This window comes from Schistocerca cancellata, chromosome 8 (genome assembly GCF_023864275.1).
Source record: "Schistocerca cancellata isolate TAMUIC-IGC-003103 chromosome 8, iqSchCanc2.1, whole genome shotgun sequence".
NCBI classification, from domain to species: Eukaryota; Metazoa; Arthropoda; class Insecta; order Orthoptera; family Acrididae; genus Schistocerca; species Schistocerca cancellata.
Window position 1 is genome coordinate 3,447,861 of NC_064633.1, and position 22,290 is coordinate 3,470,150.

Here is a 22,290-nt window from a genome sequence, read left to right on the forward strand (position 1 = left end):
CAAGGGATACAGTAAACCTGCAATAATGCAAGGGAATCTAATACTGCTGTCCCAGGATAGTTCAAAGCACGAACTATTGGAAGAGTTACTCCTCTTATAAATAAATCGATATTTTGCCTTTTGTATTCAATATCGATGCACTTTCTCCGTTTCATTGTTGATTTGAAGGTCCAAGGGATACAGTAAACCTGCAATGGTGCATCGGAATCTAATACTGCTGTCCCAGGAAAGGATCAAATCTCGAACTATTAGAAGAGTTACTCCTCTTATAAATAAGCCGACATTTTGCAATTTCTGTGTTTCATCGTTGATTTGAAGGTCCAAGGGGTACAGTAAACCTGCAATGGTGCATCGGAATCTAATACTGCTGTCCCAGGAAATGCTCAAATCACGAACTATTAGAATAGTTACTCCTCTTATAAATAAGTCGACATTTTGCCTTTTGCATTCTATATCGATGCAATTTCTGTGATTCATCGTTGATTTGAAGGTCGAAGAGATACAGTAAACAAGCAATGGTGCAACGGAATCTAATACTGCTGTCCCAGGAACGGCTCAAAGCACGAACTATTAGAAGAGTTACTCGTCTTGTAAATAAGTCGACATTTTGCCTGTTGTATTCAATATCGATGCAATTTCTGTGTTTAATCGTTGATTTGAAGGTCCAAGGGATACAGTAAACCTGCAATGGTGCATCGGAATCTAATACTGCTGTCCCAGAAAGGCTAAAACACGAACTATTAGAAGAGTTATTCCTCTTGTGAATAAGTCAACATTTTGCATTTTGTATTCAATATCGATGCAATTTTTGTGTTTCATCTTTGATTTGAAGGTCCAAGGGATACAGTAAACCTGCAGTGGTGCATCGGAATCTAATACTGCTGTCCCAGGAAAGGCTCAAAGCACGAACTTTTAGAATAGTTACGCCTCTGATAAATAAGTCGACATTTTGCCTTTTGTATTCAATATCGATGCAATTTCTGTGTTTCATCTTTGATTTGAAGGTCCAAGGGATACAGTAAACCTGCAATAATGCAAGGGAATCTAATACTGCTGTCCCAGGATAGTTCAAAGCACGAACTATTGGAAGAGTTACTCCTCTTATAAATAAATCGATATTTTGCCTTTTGTATTCAATATCGATGCACTTTCTCCGTTTCATTGTTGATTTGAAGGTCCAAGGGATACAGTAAACCTGCAATGGTGCATCGGAATCTAATACTGCTGTCCCAGGAAAGGATCAAATCTCGAACTATTAGAAGAGTTACTCCTCTTATAAATAAGCCGACATTTTGCCTTTTGTAATTGATATCGACGCAATTTCTGTGTTTCATCGTTGATTTGAAGGTCCAAGGGGTACAGTAAACCTGCAATGGTGCATCGGAATCTAATACTGCTGTCCCAGGAAATGCTCAAATCACGAACTATTAGAATAGTTACTCCTCTTATAAATAAGTCGACATTTTGCCTTTTGCATTCTATATCGATGCAATTTCTGTGTTTAATCGTTGATTTGAAGGTCCAAGGGATACAGTAAACCTGCAATGGTGCATCGGAATCTAATACTGCTGTCATAGGAAAGGCGAAATCACGAACTATTAGAAGAGTTACTCCTCTTGTAAGTAAGTCGACATTTTGCCTTTTGTATTCAATATCGATGCAATTCCTGTGTTTTATCGTTGATTTGAAGGTCCAAGAGATACAGTAAACCTGCAATGGTGCATCGGAATCTAATAGTGCTGTCCCAGAAAGGCTAAAACACGAACTATTAGAAGAGTTACTCCTCTTGTGAATAAGTCGACATTTTGCATTTTGTATTCAATATCGATGCAATTTCTGTGTTTCATCTTTGATTTGAAGGCCCAAGGGATACAGTAAACCTGCAGTGGTGCATCGGAATCTAATACTGCTGTCCCAGGAAAGGCTAAAAGCACGAACTATTAGAAGAGTTACTCCTCTTGCAAATAAGTTGACATTTTGCATTCTGTATTCAATATCGATGCAATTTCTGTGGTTCATCGTTGATTTGAAGGTCCAAGGGATACAGTAAACCTGCAATGGTGCATCGGAATCTAATACTGCTGACCCAGGAATGGCTAAAATCACGAACTATTGGAAGAATTACTCCTCTTGTAAATAAGTCGACAATTCGCCTTTTGTATTCAATATCGATGCAATTTCGGTGTTTCATCGTTGATTTGAAGGTCCAAGGCATACAGTAAACCTGCAATGGTGCATCGGAATCTAATACTGCTGTCCCAGGAAAGGCTAAAAGCACGAACTATTAGAAGAGTTACTCCTCTTGCAAATAAGTTGACATTTTGCATTCTGTATTCAATATCGATGCAATTTCTGTGGTTCATCGTTGATTTGAAGGTCCAAGGGATACAGCAAACCTGCAATGGTGCATCGGAATCTAATACTGCTGACCCAGGAATGGCTAAAAGCACGAACTATTAGAAGAGTTACTCCTCTTGTAAATAAGTCGACAATTCGCCTTTTGTATTAAATATCGATGCAATTTCGGTGTTTCATCGTTGATTTGAGGGTCCAAGGGATACAGTAAACCTGCAATGGTGCATCGGAATCTAATACTGCTGCACCCGGATAGGTTCAAAGCACGAACTATTAGAAGAGTTATTCCTCTTGTAAATAAGTCGACATTTTGCATTTTGTATTCAATAACGATGCAATTTCTGTGTTTCATCGTTGATTTGAAGGTACAAGAGATACAGTAAACCTGCAATGGTGCACCATAATCTAATACTGCTGTCCCAGGAAAGGCTAAGAGCACGAACTATTAGAAGAGTTACTCCACTTGTAAATAAGACGACATTTTGCCTTTTGTATTCAATATCGATGCAATTTCTGTGTTTCATCGCTGATTTGAAGGTCCAAGGGATACAATAATCCTGCAATGGTGCATTGGAATCTAATACTGCTGTCCCAGGAAAGTCTCAAAGCACGAGCTAATAGAAGAGTTACTCCTGTTATAAATAAGTCGACATTTTGCCTTTTGTATTCAATATCGATGCAATTTCTGTGTTTCATCGTTGATTTGATGGACCAAGGGATACAGTAAGCCTGCAATGGTGCATCGGAATCTAATACTGCTGTCCCAGGGAAGGCTCAAAGCACGAAGTATTAGAATAGTTACTCCTCTTATAAATAAGTCGACATTTTGCCTTTTGTATTCAATATCGATGCAATTTCTGTGTTTCATCGTTGATTTGAAGGTCCAAGGGATACAGTAAACCTGCAATAATGCAACGGAATCTAATACTGCTGTCCCAGGAAAGGCTCAAAGCACGAACTATTAGAAGAGTTACTCCACTTGTAAATAAGTCGACATTTTGCTTTTTGTATTCAATATCGATGCAATTTCTGTGTTTCATCGTTGATTTGAAGGTCCAAGGGATACTGTAAAGCTGCAGTGGTGCATCGGAATCTTATACTGCTGTCCCAGGAAAGGCTAAAATCACGAACTATTAGAAGAGCTACTCCTCTTGTAAATAAGCCAACATTTTGCTTTTTGTATTCAATATCGATGCAATTTCTGTGTTTCATCGTTGATTTGAAGGTCCAAGAGGTACAGTAAACCTGCAATGGTGCATCGGAATCTAATACTGCTGTCCCAGGAAAGGCTTAAAACACGAACTATTAGAACAGTTACTCCTCTTGTACATAAGTCGAGATCTTGTCTTTTGTATTCAATATCGATGCCGATTCCGTGTTTCATCATTGATTTGAAGGTGAAAGGGATACAGTAAACCTGCAATGGTGCATCGGAATCTAATACTGCTGTCCAAGGAAAGGCTCATGGCACGAACTCAATATCGATGCAATTTCTGTATTTCATCGTTGATTTGAAGGTCCAAGGGATACAGTAAACCTGCAATGGTGCATCGGAATCTAATACTGCTGTCCCAGGAAAGGCTAAAAGCACGAACTATTAGAAGAGTTACTCCTCTTGCAAATAAGTTGACATTTTGCATTCTGTATTCAATATCGATGCAATTTCTGTGGTTCATCGTTGATTTGAAGGTCCAAGGGATACAGCAAACCTGCAATGGTGCATCGGAATCTAATACTGCTGACCCAGGAATGGCTAAAATCACGAACTATTAGAAGAGTTACTCCTCTTGTAAATAAGTCGACAATTCGCCTTTTGTATTAAATATCGATGCAATTTCGGTGTTTCATCGTTGATTTGAAGGTCCAAGGGATACAGTAAACCTGCAATGGTGCATCGGAATCTAATACTGCTGCCCCCGGATAGGTTCAAAGCACGAACTATTAGAAGAGTTATTCCTCTTGTAAATAAGTCGATATTTTGCATTTTGTATTCAATAACGATGCAATTTCTGTGTTTCATCGTTGATTTGAAGGTACAAGAGATACAGTAAACCTGCAATGGTGCACCGGAATCTAATACTGCTGTCCCAGGAAAGGCGAAAAGCACGAACTACTAGAAGAGTTACTCCTCTTGTAAGTAAGTCGACATTTTGCCTTTTGTATTGAATATCGATGCAATTCCTGTGTTTCATCGTTGATTTGAAGGTCCAAGAGATACAGTAAACCTGCAATGGTGCATCGGAATCTAATAGTGCTGTCCCAGAAAGGCTAAAACACGAACTATTAGAAGAGTTACAGCTCTTGCAAATAAGTTGACATTTTGCATTCTGTATTCAATATCGATGCAATTTTTGTGGTTCATCGTTGATTTGAAGGTCCAAGGGATACAGTAAACCTGCAATGGTGCATCGGAATCTAATACTGCTGACCCAGGAATTGCTAAAATCACGAACTATTAGAAGAATTACTCCTCTTGTAAATAAGTCGACAATTCGCCTTTTGTATTCAATATCGATGCAATTTCGGTGTTTCATCGTTGATTTGAAGGTCCAAGGCATACAGTAAACCTGCAATGGTGCATCGGAATCTAATACTGCTGTCCCAGGAAAGGCTAAAAGCACGAACTATTAGAAGAGTTACTCCTCTTGCAAATAAGTTGACATTTTGCATTCTGTATTCAATATCGATGCAATTTCTGTGGTTCATCGTTGATTTGAAGGTCCAAGGGATACAGCAAACCTGCAATAATGCAAGGGAATCTAATACTGCTGACCCAGGAATGGCTAAAAGCACGAACTATTAGAAGAGTTACTCCTCTTGTAAATAAGTCGACAATTCGCATTTTGTATTAAATATCGATGCAATTTCGGTGTTTCATCGTTGATTTGAAGGTCCAAGGGATACAGTAAACCTGCAATGGTGCATCGGAATCTAATACTGCTGCCCCCGGATAGGCTCAAAGCACGAACTATTAGAAAAGTTATTCCTCTTGTAAATAAGTCGACATTTTGCATTTTGTATTCAATAACGATGCAATTTCTGTGTTTCATCGTTGATTTGAAGGTCCAAGAGATACAGTAAACCTGCAATGGTGCACCAGAATCTAATACTGCTGTCCCAGGAAACGCTAAGAGCACGAACTATTAGATGAGTTACTCCTCTTGTAAATAAGTCGACATTTTGCCTTTTGTATTCAATATCGATGCAATTTCTGTGTTTCATCGCTGATTTGAAGGTCCAAGGGATACAATAATCCTGCAATGGTGCATTGGAATCTAATACTGCTGTCCCAGGAAAGTCTCAAAGCACGAGCTAATAGAAGAGTTACTCCTGTTATAAATAAGTCGACATTTTGCCTTTTGTATTCAATATCGATGCAATTTCTGTGTTTCATCGTTGATTTGATGGTCCAAGGGATACAGTAAACCTGCAATGGTGCATCGGAATCTAATACTGCTGTCCCAGGAAAGGCTCAAAGCACGAACTATTAGAATAGTTACTCCTCTTATAAATAAGTCGACATTTTGCCTTTTGTATTCAATATCGATGCAATTTCTGTGTTTCATCGTTGATTTGAAGGTCCAAGGGATACAGTAAACCTGCAATAATGCAAGGGAATCTAATACTGCTGTCCCAGGATAGTTCAAAGCACGAACTATTGGAAGAGTTACTCCTCTTATAAATAAATCGATATTTTGCCTTTTGTATTCAATATCGATGCACTTTCTCCGTTTCATTGTTGATTTGAAGGTCCAAGGGATACAGTAAACCTGCAATGGTGCATCGGAATCTAATACTGCTGTCCCAGGAAAGGATCAAATCTCGAACTATTAGAAGAGTTACTCCTCTTATAAATAAGCCGACATTTTGCAATTTCTGTGTTTCATCGTTGATTTGAAGGTCCAAGGGGTACAGTAAACCTGCAATGGTGCATCGGAATCTAATACTGCTGTCCCAGGAAATGCTCAAATCACGAACTATTAGAATAGTTACTCCTCTTATAAATAAGTCGACATTTTGCCTTTTGCATTCTATATCGATGCAATTTCTGTGATTCATCGTTGATTTGAAGGTCGAAGAGATACAGTAAACAAGCAATGGTGCAACGGAATCTAATACTGCTGTCCCAGGAACGGCTCAAAGCACGAACTATTAGAAGAGTTACTCGTCTTGTAAATAAGTCGACATTTTGCCTGTTGTATTCAATATCGATGCAATTTCTGTGTTTAATCGTTGATTTGAAGGTCCAAGGGATACAGTAAACCTGCAATGGTGCATCGGAATCTAATACTGCTGTCCCAGAAAGGCTAAAACACGAACTATTAGAAGAGTTATTCCTCTTGTGAATAAGTCAACATTTTGCATTTTGTATTCAATATCGATGCAATTTTTGTGTTTCATCTTTGATTTGAAGGTCCAAGGGATACAGTAAACCTGCAGTGGTGCAACGGAATCTAATACTGCTGTCCCAGGAAAGGCTCAAAGCACGAACTTTTAGAATAGTTACGCCTCTGATAAATAAGTCGACATTTTGCCTTTTGTATTCAATATCGATGCAATTTCTGTGTTTCATCTTTGATTTGAAGATCCAAGGGATACAGTAAACCTGCAATGGTGCACCAGAATCTAATACTGCGGTCCCAGGAAAGGCTAAGAGCACGAACAATTAGAAGAGTACACCTCTTGTAAATAAGTCGACATTTTGCCTTTTGTATTCAATATCGTTGCAATTTCTGTGTTTCATTGTTGATTTGAAGGTCCAGTGGATACAGTAAACCTGTAATATGGCACCGAAATCTAATACTGCTGTCCCAGGAAAGGCTAAGAGCACGAACAATTAGAAGAGTTACTCCTCTTGTAAATAAGTCGACAATTTGCCTTTTGTATTCAATATCGATGCAATTTCTGTGTTTCATCGTTGATTTGAATGTCCAAGGGACAGAATAATCGTGCAATGGTGCATCGGAATCTAATACTGCTGTCCCAGGAAAGGCTCAAAGCACGAGCTAATAGAAGAGTTACTCCTCTTATAAATAAGTCGACATTTTGCCTTTTGTATTCAATATCGATGCAATTTCTGTGTCTCATCGTTGATTTGATGGTCCAAGGAATACAGTACACCTGAAATGGTGCATCGGAAACTAATACTGCTGTCCCAGGAAAGGCTCAAAGCACGAACTTTTAGAATAGTTACGCCTCTTATAAATAAGTCGACATTTTGCCTTTTGTATTCAATATCGATGCAATTTCTGTGTTTCATCGTTGATTTGAAGGTCCAAGGGATACAGTAAACCTGCAATAATGCAACGGAATCTAATACTGCTGTCCCAGGAAAGGCTCAAAGCACGAACTATTAGAAGAGTTACTCCACTTGTAAATAAGTCGACATTTTGCCTTTTGTATTCAATATCGATGCAATTTCTGTGTTTCATCATTGATTTGAAGGTCCAAGGGATACTGTAAAGCTGCAGTGGTGCATCGGAATCTTATACTGCTGTCCCAGGAAAGGCTAAAATCACGAACTATTAGAAGAGCTACTCCTCTTGTAAATAAGCCAACATTTTGCTTTTTGTATTCAATATCGATGCAATTTCTGTGTTTCATCGTTGATTTGAAGGTCCAAGAGGTACAGTAAACCTGCAATGGTGCATCGGAATCTAATACTGCTGTCCCAGGAAAGGCTTAAAACACGAACTATTAGAACAGTTACTCCTCTTGTACATAAGTCGAGATCTTGTCTTTTGTATTCAATATCGATGCCGATTCCGTGTTTCATCATTGATTTGAAGGTGAAAGGGATACAGTAAACCTGCAATGGTGCATCGGAATCTAATACTGCTGTCCAAGGAAAGGCTCAAGGCACGAACTCAATATCGATGCAATTTCTGTATTTCATCGTTGATTTGAAGGTCCAAGGAATACAGTAAACCTGCAATGGTGCATCGGAATCTAATACTGCTGTCCCAGGAAAGGCTAAAAGCACGAACTATTAGAAGAGTTACTCCTCTTGCAAATAAGTTGACATTTTGCATTCTGTATTCAATATCGATGCAATTTCTGTGGTTCATCGTTGATTTGAAGGTCCAAGGGATACAGCAAACCTGCAATGGTGCATCGGAATCTAATACTGCTGACCCAGGAATGGCTAAAAGCACGAACTATTAGAAGAGTTACTCCTCTTGTAAATAAGTCGACAATTCGCCTTTTGTATTAAATATCGATGCAATTTCGGTGTTTCATCGTTGATTTGAAGGTCCAAGGGATACAGTAAACCTGCAATGGTGCATCGGAATCTAATACTGCTGCCCCCGGATAGGTTCAAAGCACGAACTATTAGAAGAGTTATTCCTCTTGTAAATAAGTCGATATTTTGCATTTTGTATTCAATAACGATGCAATTTCTGTGTTTCATCGTTGATTTGAAGGTACAAGAGATACAGTAAACCTGCAATGGTGCACCGGAATCTAATACTGCTGTCCCAGGAAAGGCGAAAAGCACGAACTATTAGAAGAGTTACTCCTCTTGTAAGTAAGTCGACATTTTGCCTTTTGTATTGAATATCGATGCAATTCCTGTGTTTCATCGTTGATTTGAAGGTCCAAGAGATACAGTAAACCTGCAATGGTGCATCGGAATCTAATAGTGCTGTCCCAGAAAGGCTAAAACACGAACTATTAGAAGAGTTACAGCTCTTGCAAATAAGTTGACATTTTGCATTCTGTATTCAATATCGATGCAATTTCTGTGGTTCATCGTTGATTTGAAGGTCCAAGGGATACAGTAAACCTGCAATGGTGCATCGGAATCTAATACTGCTGACCCAGGAATTGCTAAAATCACGAACTATTAGAAGAATTACTCCTCTTGTAAATAAGTCGACAATTCGCCTTTTGTATTCAATATCGATGCAATTTCGGTGTTTCATCGTTGATTTGAAGGTCCAAGGCATACAGTAAACCTGCAATGGTGCATCGGAATCTAATACTGCTGTCCCAGAAAAGGCTAAAAGCACGAACTATTAGAAGAGTTACTCCTCTTGCAAATAAGTTGACATTTTGCATTCTGTATTCAATATCGATGCAATTTCTGTGGTTCATCGTTGATTTGAAGGTCCAAGGGATACAGCAAACCTGCAATAATGCAAGGGAATCTAATACTGCTGACCCAGGAATGGCTAAAAGCACGAACTATTAGAAGAGTTACTCCTCTTGTAAATAAGTCGACAATTCGCATTTTGTATTAAATATCGATGCAATTTCGGTATTTCATCGTTGATTTGAAGGTCCAAGGGATACAGTAAACCTGCAATGGTGCATCGGAATCTAATACTGCTGCCCCCGGATAGGCTCAAAGCACGAACTATTAGAAAAGTTATTCCTCTTGTAAATAAGTCGACATTTTGCATTTTGTATTCAATAACGATGCAATTTCTGTGTTTCATCGTTGATTTGAAGGTCCAAGAGATACAGTAAACCTGCAATGGTGCATCGGAATCTAATACTGCTGTCCCAGGAAACGCTAAGAGCACGAACTATTAGATGAGTTACTCCTCTTGTAAATAAGTCGACATTTTGCCTTTTGTATTCAATATCGATGCAATTTCTGTGTTTCATCGCTGATTTGAAGGTCCAAGGGATACAATAATCCTGCAATGGTGCATTGGAATCTAATACTGCTGTCCCAGGAAAGTCTCAAAGCACGAGCTAATAGAAGAGTTACTCCTGTTATAAATAAGTCGACATTTTGCCTTTTGTATTCAATATCGATGCAATTTCTGTGTTTCATCGTTGATTTGATGGTCCAAGGGATACAGTAAACCTGCAATGGTGCATCGGAATCTAATACTGCTGTCCCAGGAAAGGCTCAAAGCACGAACTATTAGAATAGTTACTCCTCTTATAAATAAGTCGACATTTTGCCTTTTGTATTCAATATCGATGCAATTTCTGTGTTTCATCGTTGATTTGAAGGTCCAAGGGATACAGTAAACCTGCAATAATGCAAGGGAATCTAATACTGCTGTCCCAGGATAGTTCAAAGCACGAACTATTGGAAAAGTTACTCCTCTTATAAATAAATCGATATTTTGCCTTTTGTATTCAATATCGATGCACTTTCTCCGTTTCATTGTTGATTTGAAGGTCCAAGGGATACAGTAAACCTGCAATGGTGCATCGGAATCTAATACTGCTGTCCCAGGAAAGGATCAAATCTCGAACTATTAGAAGAGTTACTCCTCTTATAAATAAGCCGACATTTTGCCTTTTGTAATTGATATCGACGCAATTTCTGTGTTTCATCGTTGATTTGAAGGTCCAAGGGGTACAGTAAACCTGCAATGGTGCATCGGAATCTAATACTGCTGTCCCAGGAAATGCTCAAATCACGAACTATTAGAATAGTTACTCCTCTTATAAATAAGTCGACATTTTGCCTTTTGCATTCTATATCGATGCAATTTCTGTGATTCATCGTTGATTTGAAGGTCGAAGAGATACAGTAAACAAGCAATGGTGCAACGGAATCTAATACTGCTGTCCCAGGAACGGCTCAAAGCACGAACTATTAGAAGAGTTACTCGTCTTGTAAATAAGTCGACATTTTGCCTTTTGTATTCAATATCGATGCAATTTCTGTGTTTAATCGTTGATTTGAAGGTCCAAGGGATACAGTAAACCTGCAATGGTGCATCGGAATCTAATACTGCTGTCCCAGGAAAGGCGAAATCACGAACTATTAGAAGAGTTACTCCTCTTGTAACTAAGTCGACATTTTGCCTTTTGTATTCAATATCGATGCAATTCCTGTGTTTTATCGTTGATTTGAAGGTCCAAGAGATACAGTAAACCTGCAATGGTGCATCGGAATCTAATAGTGCTGTCCCAGAAAGGCTAAAACACGAACTATTAGAAGAGTTACTCCTCTTGTGAATAAGTCGACATTTTGCATTTTGTATTCAATATCGATGCAATTTCTGTGTTTCATCTTTGATTTGAAGGCCCAAGGGATACAGTAAACCTGCAGTGGTGCATCGGAATCTAATACTGCTGTCCCAGGAAAGGCTAAAAGCACGAACTATTAGAAGAGTTACTCCTCTTGCAAATAAGTTGACATTTTGCATTCTGTATTCAATATCGATGCAATTTCTGTGGTTCATCGTTGATTTGAAGGTCCAAGGGATACAGTAAACCTGCAATGGTGCATCGGAATCTAATACTGCTGACCCAGGAATGGCTAAAATCACGAACTATTGGAAGAATTACTCCTCTTGTAAATAAGTCGACAATTCGCCTTTTGTATTCAATATCGATGCAATTTCGGTGTTTCATCGTTGATTTGAAGGTCCAAGGCATACAGTAAACCTGCAATGGTGCATCGGAATCTAATACTGCTGTCCCAGGAAAGGCTAAAAGCACGAACTATTAGAAGAGTTACTCCTCTTGCAAATAAGTTGACATTTTGCATTCTGTATTCAATATCGATGCAATTTCTGTGGTTCATCGTTGATTTGAAGGTCCAAGGGATACAGCAAACCTGCAATGGTGCATCGGAATCTAATACTGCTGACCCAGGAATGGCTAAAAGCACGAACTATTAGAAGAGTTACTCCTCTTGTAAATAAGTCGACAATTCGCCTTTTGTATTAAATATCGATGCAATTTCGGTGTTTCATCGTTGATTTGAAGGTCCAAGGGATACAGTAAACCTGCAATGGTGCATCGGAATCTAATACTGCTGCACCCGGATAGGTTCAAAGCACGAACTATTAGAAGAGTTATTCCTCTTGTAAATAAGTCGACATTTTGCATTTTGTATTCAATAACGATGAAATTTCTGTGTTTCATCGTTGATTTGAAGGTACAAGAGATACAGTAAACCTGCAATGGTGCACCATAATCTAATACTGCTGTCCCAGGAAAGGCTAAGAGCACGAACTATTAGAAGAGTTACTCCTCTTGTAAATAAGTCGACATTTTGCCTTTTGTATTCAATATCGATGCAATTTCTGTGTTTCATCGCTGATTTGAAGGTCCAAGGGATACAATAATCCTGCAATGGTGCATTGGAATCTAATACTGCTGTCCCAGGAAAGTCTCAAAGCACGAGCTAATAGAAGAGTTACTCCTGTTATAAATAAGTCGACATTTTGCCTTTTGTATTCAATATCGATGCAATTTCTGTGTTTCATCGTTGATTTGATGGACCAAGGGATACAGTAAGCCTGCAATGGTGCATCGGAATCTAATACTGCTGTCCCAGGGAAGGCTCAAAGCACGAACTATTAGAATAGTTACTCCTCTTATAAATAGGTCGACATTTTGCCTTTTGTATTCAATATCGATGAAATTTCTGTGTTTCATCGTTGATTTGAAGGTCCAAGGGATACAGTAAACCTGCAATAATGCAAGGGAATCTAATACTGCTGTCCCAGGAAAGGCTCAAAACACGAACTATTAGAAGAGTTACTCCACTTGTAAATAAGTCGACATTTTGCCTTTTGTATTCAATATCGATGCAATTTCTGTGTTTAATCGTTGATTTGAAGGTCCAAGGGATACAGTAAACCTGCAGTGGTACATCGGAATCTTATACCGCTGTCCCAGGAAAGGCTCAAAGCACAAACTATTAGAAGAGTTACTCCTCTTGTAAGTAAGTCGACATTTTGCCTTTTGTATTCAATATCGATGCAATTCCTGTGTTTCATCGTTGATTTGAAGGTCCAAGAGATACAGTAAACCTGCAATGGTGCATCGGAATCTAATAGTGCTGTCCCAGAAAGGCTAAAACACGAACTATTAGAAGAGTTACTCCTCTTGTGAATAAGTCGACATTTTGCATTTTGTATTCAATATCGATGCAATTTCTGTGTTTCATCTTTGATTTGAAGGCCCAAGGGATACAGTAAACCTGCAGTGGTGCATCGGAATCTAATACTGCTGTCCCAGGAAAGGCTAAAAGCACGAACTATTAGAAGAGTTACTCCTCTTGCAAATAAGTTGACATTTTGCATTCTGTATTCAATATCGATGCAATTTCTGTGGTTCATCGTTGATTTGAAGGTCCAAGGGATACAGTAAACCTACAATGGTGCATCAGAATCTAATACTGCTGTCCCAGGAAAGGCTTAAAGCACGAACTATTAGAACAGTTACTCCTCTTGTACATAAGTCGATTTCTTGTCTTTTGTATTCAATATCGATGCCGATTCCGTGTTTCATCATTGATTTGAAGGTGAAAGGGATACAGTAAACCTGCAATGGTGCATCGGAATCTAATACTGCTGTCCAAGGAAAGGCTCAAAGCACGAACTCAATATCGATGCAATTTCTGTATTTCATCGTTGATTTGAAGGTCCAAGGGGTACAGTAAACCTGCAATGGTGCATCGGAATCTAATACTGCTGTCCCAGGAAAGGCTCAAATCTCGAACTATTAGAAGAGTTACTCCTCTTATAAATAAGTCGACATTTTGCCTTTTGTAATCGATATCGACGCAATTTCTGTGTTTCATCGTTGATTTGAAGGTCCAAGGGGTACAGTAAACCTGCAATGGTGCATCGGAATCTAATACTGCTGTCCCAGGAAATGCTCAAAGCACGAACTATTAGAATAGTTACTCCTCATGTAAATAAGTCGACATTTTGCCTTTTGTATTCAATATCGATGCAATTTCTGTGTTTCATCGCTGATTTGAAGGTCCAAGGGATACAATAATCCTGCAATGGTGCATTGGAATCTAATACTGCTGTCCCAGGAAAGTCTCAAAGCACGAGCTAATAGAAGAGTTACTCCTGTCATAAATAAGTCGACATTTTGCCTTTTGTATTCAATATCGATGCAATTTCTGTGTTTCATCGTTGATTTGATGGACCAAGGGATACAGTAAGCCTGCAATGGTGCATCGGAATCTAATACTGCTGTCCCAGGGAAGGCTCAAAGCACGAACTATTAGAATAGTTACTCCTCTTATAAATAAGTCGACATTTTGCCTTTTGTATCCAATATCGATGCAATTTCTGTGTTTCATCGTTAATTTGAAGGTCCAAGGGATACAGTAAACCTGCAATAATGCAAGGGAATCTAATACTGCTGTCCCAGGAAAGGCTCAAAACACGAACTATTAGAAGAGTTACTCCACTTGTAAATAAGTCGACATTTTGCCTTTTGTATTCAATATCGATGCAATTTCTGTGTTTAATCGTTGATTTGAAGGTCCAAGGGATGCAGTAAACCTGCAGTGGTACATCGGAATCTTATACTGCTGTCCCAGGAAAGGCTCAAAGCACAAACTATTAGAAGAGTTACTCCTCTTGTAAGTAAGTCGACATTTTGCCTTTTGTATTCAATATCGATGCAATTCCTGTGTTTCATCGTTGATTTGAAGGTCCAAGAGATACAGTAAACCTGCAATGGTGCATCGGAATCTAATAGTGCTGTCCCAGAAAGGCTAAAACACGAACTATTAGAAGAGTTACTCCTCTTGTGAATAAGTCGACATTTTGCATTTTGTATTCAATATCGATGCAATTTCTGTGTTTCATCTTTGATTTGAAGGCCCAAGGGATACAGTAAACCTGCAGTGGTGCATCGGAATCTAATACTGCTGTCCCAGGAAAGGCTAAAAGCACGAACTATTAGAAGAGTTACTCCTCTTGCAAATAAGTTGACATTTTGCATTCTGTATTCAATATCGATGCAATTTCTGTGGTTCATCGTCGATTTGAATGTCCAAGGGATACAGTAAACCTACAATGGTGCATCAGAATCTAATACTGCTGTCCCAGGAAAGGCTTAAAGCACGAACTATTAGAACAGTTACTCCTCTTGTACATAAGTCGATTTCTTGTCTTTTGTATTCAATATCGATGCCGATTCCGTGTTTCATCATTGATTTGAAGGTGAAAGGGATACAGTAAACCTGCAATGGTGCATCGGAATCTAATACTGCTGTCCAAGGAAAGGCTCAAAGCACGAACTCAATATCGATGCAATTTCTGTATTTCATCGTTGAATTGAAGGTCCAAGGGATACAGTAAACCTGCAATGGTGCATCGGAATCTAATACTGCTGTCCCAGGAAAGTTCAAAGCACGAACTATTGGAAGAGTTACTCCTCTTATAAATAAATCGATATTTTGCCTTTTGTATTCAGTATCGATGCAATTTCTGTGTTTCATTGTTGATTTGAAGGTCCAAGGGATACAGTAAACCTGCAATGGTGCATCGGAATCTAATACTGCTGTCCCAGGAAAGGCTTAAAGCACGAACTATTAGAACAGTTACTCCTCTTGTACATAAGTCGATTTCTTGTCTTTTGTATTCAATATCGATGCCGATTCCGTGTTTCATCATTGATTTGAAGGTGAAAGGGATACAGTAAACCTGCAATGGTGCATCGGAATCTAATACTGCTGTCCAGGGAAAGGCTCAAAGCACGAACTCAATATCGATGCAATTTCTGTATTTCATCGTTGATTTGAAGGTCCAAGGGATACAGTAAACCTGCAATGGTGCTTCGGAATCTAATACTGCTGTCCCAGGAAAGTTCAAAGCACGAACTATTGGAAGAGTTACTCCTCTTATAAATAAATCGATATTTTGCCTTTTGTATTCAGTATCGATGCAATTTCTGTGTTTCATTGTTGATTTGAATGTCCAAGGGATACAGTAAACCTGCAATGGTGCATCGGAATCTAATACTGCTGTCCCAGGAAAGGCTCAAATCTCGAACTATTAGAAGAGTTACTCCTCTTATAAATAAGTCGACATTTTGCCTTTTGTAATCGATATCGACGCAATTTCTGTGTTTCATCGTTGATTTGAAGGTCCAAGGGGTACAGTAAACCTGCAATGGTGCATCGGAATCTAATACTGCTGTCCCAGGAAATGCTCAAAGCACGAACTATTAGAATAGTTACTCCTCTTGTAAATAAGTCGACATTTTGCCTTTTGTATTCAATATCGATGCAATTTCTGTGTTTCATCGCTGATTTGAAGGTCCAAGGGATACAATAATCCTGCAATGGTGCATTGGAATCTAATACTGCTGTCCCAGGAAAGTCTCAAAGCACGAGCTAATAGAAGAGTTACTCCTGTTATAAATAAGTCGACATTTTGCCTTTTGTATTCAATATCGATGCAATTTCTGTGTTTCATCGTTGATTTGATGGACCAAGGGATACAGTAAGCCTGCAATGGTGCATCGGAATCTAATACTGCTGTCCCAGGGAAGGCTCAAAGCACGAACTATTAGAATAGTTACTCCTCTTATAAATAAGTCGACATTTTGCCTTTTGTATTCAATATCGATGCAATTTCTGTGTTTCATCGTTAATTTGAAGGTCCAAGGGATACAGTAAACCTGCAATAATGCAAGGGAATCTAATACTGCTGTCCCAGGAAAGGCTCAAAACACGAACTATTAGAAGAGTTACTCCACTTGTAAATAAGTCGACATTTTGCCTTTTGTATTCAATATCGATGCAATTTCTGAGTTTAATCGTTGATTTGAAGGTCCAAGGGATGCAGTAAACCTGCAGTGGTACATCGGAATCTTATACTGCTGTCCCAGGAAAGGCTCAAAGCACAAACTATTAGAAGAGTTACTCCTCTTGTAAGTAAGTCGACATTTTGCCTTTTGTATTCAATATCGATGCAATTCCTGTGTTTCATCGTTGATTTGAAGGTCCAAGAGATACAGTAAACCTGCAATGGTGCATCGGAATCTAATAGTGCTGTCCCAGAAAGGCTAAAACACGAACTATTAGAAGAGTTACTCCTCTTGTGAATAAGTCGACATTTTGCATTTTGTATTCAATATCGATGCAATTTCTGTGTTTCATCTTTGATTTGAAGGCCCAAGGGATACAGTAAACCTGCAGTGGTGCATCGGAATCTAATACTGCTGTCCCAGGAAAGGCTAAAAGCACGAACTATTAGAAGAGTTACTCCTCTTGCAAATAAGTTGACATTTTGCATTGTGTATTCAATATCGATGCAATTTCTGTGGTTCATCGTTGATTTGAATGTCCAAGGGATACAGTAAACCTACAATGGTGCATCAGAATCTAATACTGCTGTCCCAGGAAAGGCTTAAAGCACGAACTATTAGAACAGTTACTCCTCTTGTACATAAGTCGATTTCTTGTCTTTTGTATTCAATATCGATGCCGATTCCGTGTTTCATCATTGATTTGAATGTGAAAGGGATACAGTAAACCTGCAATGGTGCATCGGAATCTAATACTGCTGTCCAAGGAAAGGCTCAAAGCACGAACTCAATATCGATGCAATTTCTGTATTTCATCGTTGATTTGAAGGTCCAAGGGATACAGTAAACCTGCAATGGTGCATCGGAATCTAATACTGCTGTCCCAGGAAAGTTCAAAGCACGAACTATTGGAAGAGTTACTCCTCTTATAAATAAATCGATATTTTGCCTTTTGTATTCAGTATCGATGCAATTTCTGTGTTTCATTGTTGATTTGAAGGTCCAAGGGATACAGTAAACCTGCAATGGTGCATCGGAATCTAATACTGCTGTCCCAGGAAAGGCTCAAATCTCGAACTATTAGAAGAGTTACTCCTCTTATAAATAAGTCGACATTTTGCCTTTTGTAATCGATATCGACGCAATTTCTGTGTTTCATCGTTGATTTGAAGGTCCAAGGGGTACAGTAAACCTGCAATGGTGCATCGGAATCTAATACTGCTGTCCCAGGAAATGCTCAAAGCACGAACTATTAGAATAGTTACTCCTCTTATAAATAAGTCGACATTTTGCCTTTTGCATTCTATATCGATGGAATTTCTGTGATTCATCGTTGATTTGAAGGTCCAAGAGATACAGTAAACAAGCAATTGTGCAACGGAATCTAATACTGCTGTCCCAGGAAAGGCTCAAAGCACGAACTATTAGAAGAGTTACTCGTCTTGTAAATAAGTCGACATTTTGCCTTTTGTATTCAATATCGATGCAATTTCTGTGTTTAATCGTTGATTTGAAGGTCCCAGGGATACAGTAAACCTGCAATGGTGCATCGGAATCTAATACTGCTGTCCCAGGAAGGGCGAAAAGCACGAACTATTAGAAGAGTTACTCCACTTGTAAATAAGTCGACATTTTGCCTTTTGTATTCAATATCGATGCAATTTCTGTGTTTAATCGTTGATTTGAAGGTCCAAGGGATGCAGTAAACCTGCAGTGGTACATCGGAATCTTATACTGCTGTCCCAGGAAAGGCTCAAAGCACAAACTATTAGAAGAGTTACTCCTCTTGTAAGTAAGTCGACATTTTGCCTTTTGTATTCAATATCGATGCAATTCCTGTGTTTCATCGTTGATTTGAAGGTCCAAGAGATACAGTAAACCTGCAATGGTGCATCGGAATCTAATAGTGCTGTCCCAGAAAGGCTAAAACACGAACTATTAGAAGAGTTACTCCTCTTGTGAATAAGTCGACATTTTGCATTTTGTATTCAATATCGATGCAATTTCTGTGTTTCATCTTTGATTTGAAGGCCCAAGGGATACAGTAAACCTGCAGTGGTGCATCGGAATCTAATACTGCTGTCCCAGGAAAGGCTAAAAGCACGAACTATTAGAAGAGTTACTCCTCTTGCAAATAAGTTGACATTTTGCATTGTGTATTCAATATCGATGCAATTTCTGTGGTTCATCGTTGATTTGAATGTCCAAGCGATACAGTAAACCTACAATGGTGCATCAGAATCTAATACTGCTGTCCCAGGAAAGGCTTAAAGCACGAACTATTAGAACAGTTACTCCTCTTGTACATAAGTCGATTTCTTGTCTTTTGTATTCAATATCGATGCCGATTCCGTGTTTCATCATTGATTTGAAGGTGAAAGGGATACAGTAAACCTGCAATGGTGCATCGGAATCTAATACTGCTGTCCAAGGAAAGGCTCAAAGCACGAACTCAATATCGATGCAATTTCTGTATTTCATCGTTGATTTGAAGGTCCAAGGGATACAGTAAACCTGCAATGGTGCATCGGAATCTAATACTGCTGTCCCAGGAAAGTTCAAAGCACGAACTATTGGAAGAGTTACTCCTCTTATAAATAAATCGATATTTTGCCTTTTGTATTCAGTATCGATGCAATTTCTGTGTTTCATTGTTGATTTGAAGGTCCAAGGGATACAGTAAACCTGCAATGGTGCATCGGAATCTAATACTGCTGTCCCAGGAAAGGCTCAAATCTCGAACTATTAGAAGAGTTACTCCTCTTATAAATAAGTCGACATTTTGCCTTTTGTAATCGATATCGACGCAATTTCTGTGTTTCATCGTTGATTTGAAGGTCCAAGGGGTTCAGTAAACCTGCAATGGTGCATCGGAATCTAATACTGCTGTCCCAGGAAATGCTCAAAGCACGAACTATTAGAATAGTTACTCCTCTTATAAATAAGTCGTCATTTTGCCTTTTGCATTCTATATCGATGGAATTTCTGTGATTCATCGTTGATTTGAAGGTCCAAGAGATACAGTAAACAAGCAATGGTGCAACGGAATCTAATACTGCTGTCCCAGGAAAGGCTCAAAGCACGAACTATTAGAAGAGTTACTCGTCTTGTAAATAAGTCGACATTTTGCCTTTTGTATTCAATATCGATGCAATTTCTGTGTTTAATCGTTGATTTGAAGGTCCAAGGGGTACAGTAAACCTGCAATGGTGCATCGGAATCTAATACTGCTGTCCCAGGAAGGGCGAAAAGCACGAACTATTAGAAGAGTTACTACTCTTGTAAGTAAGTCGACATTTTGCATTTTGTATTCAATATCGATGCAATTCCTGTGTTTCATCGTTGATTTGAAGGTCCAAGAGTTACAGTAAACCTGCAATGGTGCATCGGAATGTAATAGTGCTGTCCCAGAAAGGCTAAAACACGAACTATTAGAAGAGTTACTCCTCTTGTGAATAAGTCGACATTCTGCATTTTGTATTCAATATCGATGCAATTTCTGTGTTTCATCTTTGATTTGAAGGCCCAAGGGATACAGTAAACCTGCAGTGGTGCATCGGAATCTAATACTGCTGTCCCAGGAAAGGCTAAAAGCACGAACTATTAGAAGAGTTACTCCTCTTGCAAATAAGTTGACATTTTGCATTCTGTATTCAATATCGATGCAATTTCTGTGGTTCATCGTTGATTTGAAGGTCCAAGGGATACAGTAAACCTGCAATGGTGCATCGGAATCTAATACTGCTGACCCAGGAATTGCTAAAATCACGAACTATTAGAAGAATTACTCCTCTTGTAAATAAGTCGACAATTCGCCTTTTGTATTCAATATCGATAAAATTTCGGTGTTTCATCGTTGATTTGAAGGTCCAAGGCATACAGTAAACCTGCAATGGTGCATCGGAATCTAATACTGCTGTCCCAGGAAAGGCTAAAAGCACGAACTATTAGAAGAGTTACTCCTCTTGCAAATAAGTTGACATTTTGCATTCTGTATTCAATATCGATGCAATTTCTGTGGTTCATCGTTGATTTGAAGGTCCAAGGGATACAGTAAACCTGCAATGGTGCATCGGAATCTAATACTGCTGACCCAGGAATGGCTAAAATCACGAACTATTAGAAGAATTATTCCTCTTGTAAATAAGTCGACAATTCGCCTTTTGTATTAAATATCGATGCAATTTCGGTGTTTCATCGTTGATTTGAAGGTCCAAGGCATACAGTAAACCTGCAATGGTGCATCGGAATCTAATACTGCTGTCCAAGGAAAGGCTCAAAGCACGAACTCAATATCGATGCAATTTCTGTATTTCATCGTTGATTTGAAGGTCCAAAGGATACAGTAAACCTGCAATGGTGCATCGGAATCTAATACTGCTGTCCCAGGAAAGTTCAAAGCACGAACTATTGGAAGAGTTACTCCTCTTATAAATAAATCGATATTTTGCATTTTGTATTCAATATCGATGCAATTTCTGTGTTTCATTGTTGATTTGAAGGTCCAAGGGATACAGTAAACCTGCAATGGTGCATCGGAATCTAATACTGCTGTCCCAGGAAAGGCTCAAATCTCGAACTATTAGAAGAGTTACTCCTCTTATAAATAAGTCGACATTTTGCCTTTTGTAATCGATATCGACGCAATTTCTGTGTTTCATCGTTGATTTGAAGGTCCAAGGGGTACAGTAAACCTGCAATGGTGCATCGGAATCTAATACTGCTGTCCCAGGAAATGCTCAAAGCACGAACTATTAGAATAGTTACTCCTCTTATAAATAAGTCGACATTTTGCCTTTTGTAATCGATATCGACGCAATTTCTGTGTTTCATCGTTGATTTGAAGGTACAAGGGGTACAGTAAACCTGCAATGGTGCATCGGAATCTAATACTGCTGTCCCAGGAAATGCTCAAAGCACGAACTATTAGAATAGTTACTCCTCTTATAAATAAGTCGACATTTTGCCTTTTGCATTCTATATCGATGCAATTTCTGTGATTCATCGTTGATTTGAAGGTCCAAGAGATACAGTAAACAAGCAATGGTGCAACGGAATCTAATACTGCTGTCCCAGGAGAGGCTCAAAGCACGAACTATTAGAAGAGTTACTCGTCTTGTAAATAAGTCGACATTTTGCCTTTTGTATTCAATATCGATGCAATTTCTGTGTTTAATCGTTGATTTGAAGGTCCCAGGGATACAGTAAACCTGCAATGGTGCATCGGAATCTAATACTGCTGTCCCAGGAAGGGCGAAAAGCACGAACTATTAGAAGAGTTACTCCTCTTGTAAGTAAGTCGACATTTTGCATTTTGTATTCAATATCGATGCAATTCCTGTGTTTCATCGTTGATTTGAAGGTCCAAGAGTTACAGTAAACCTGCAATGGTGCATCGGAATGTAATAGTGCTGTCCCAGAAAGGCTAAAACACGAACTATTAGA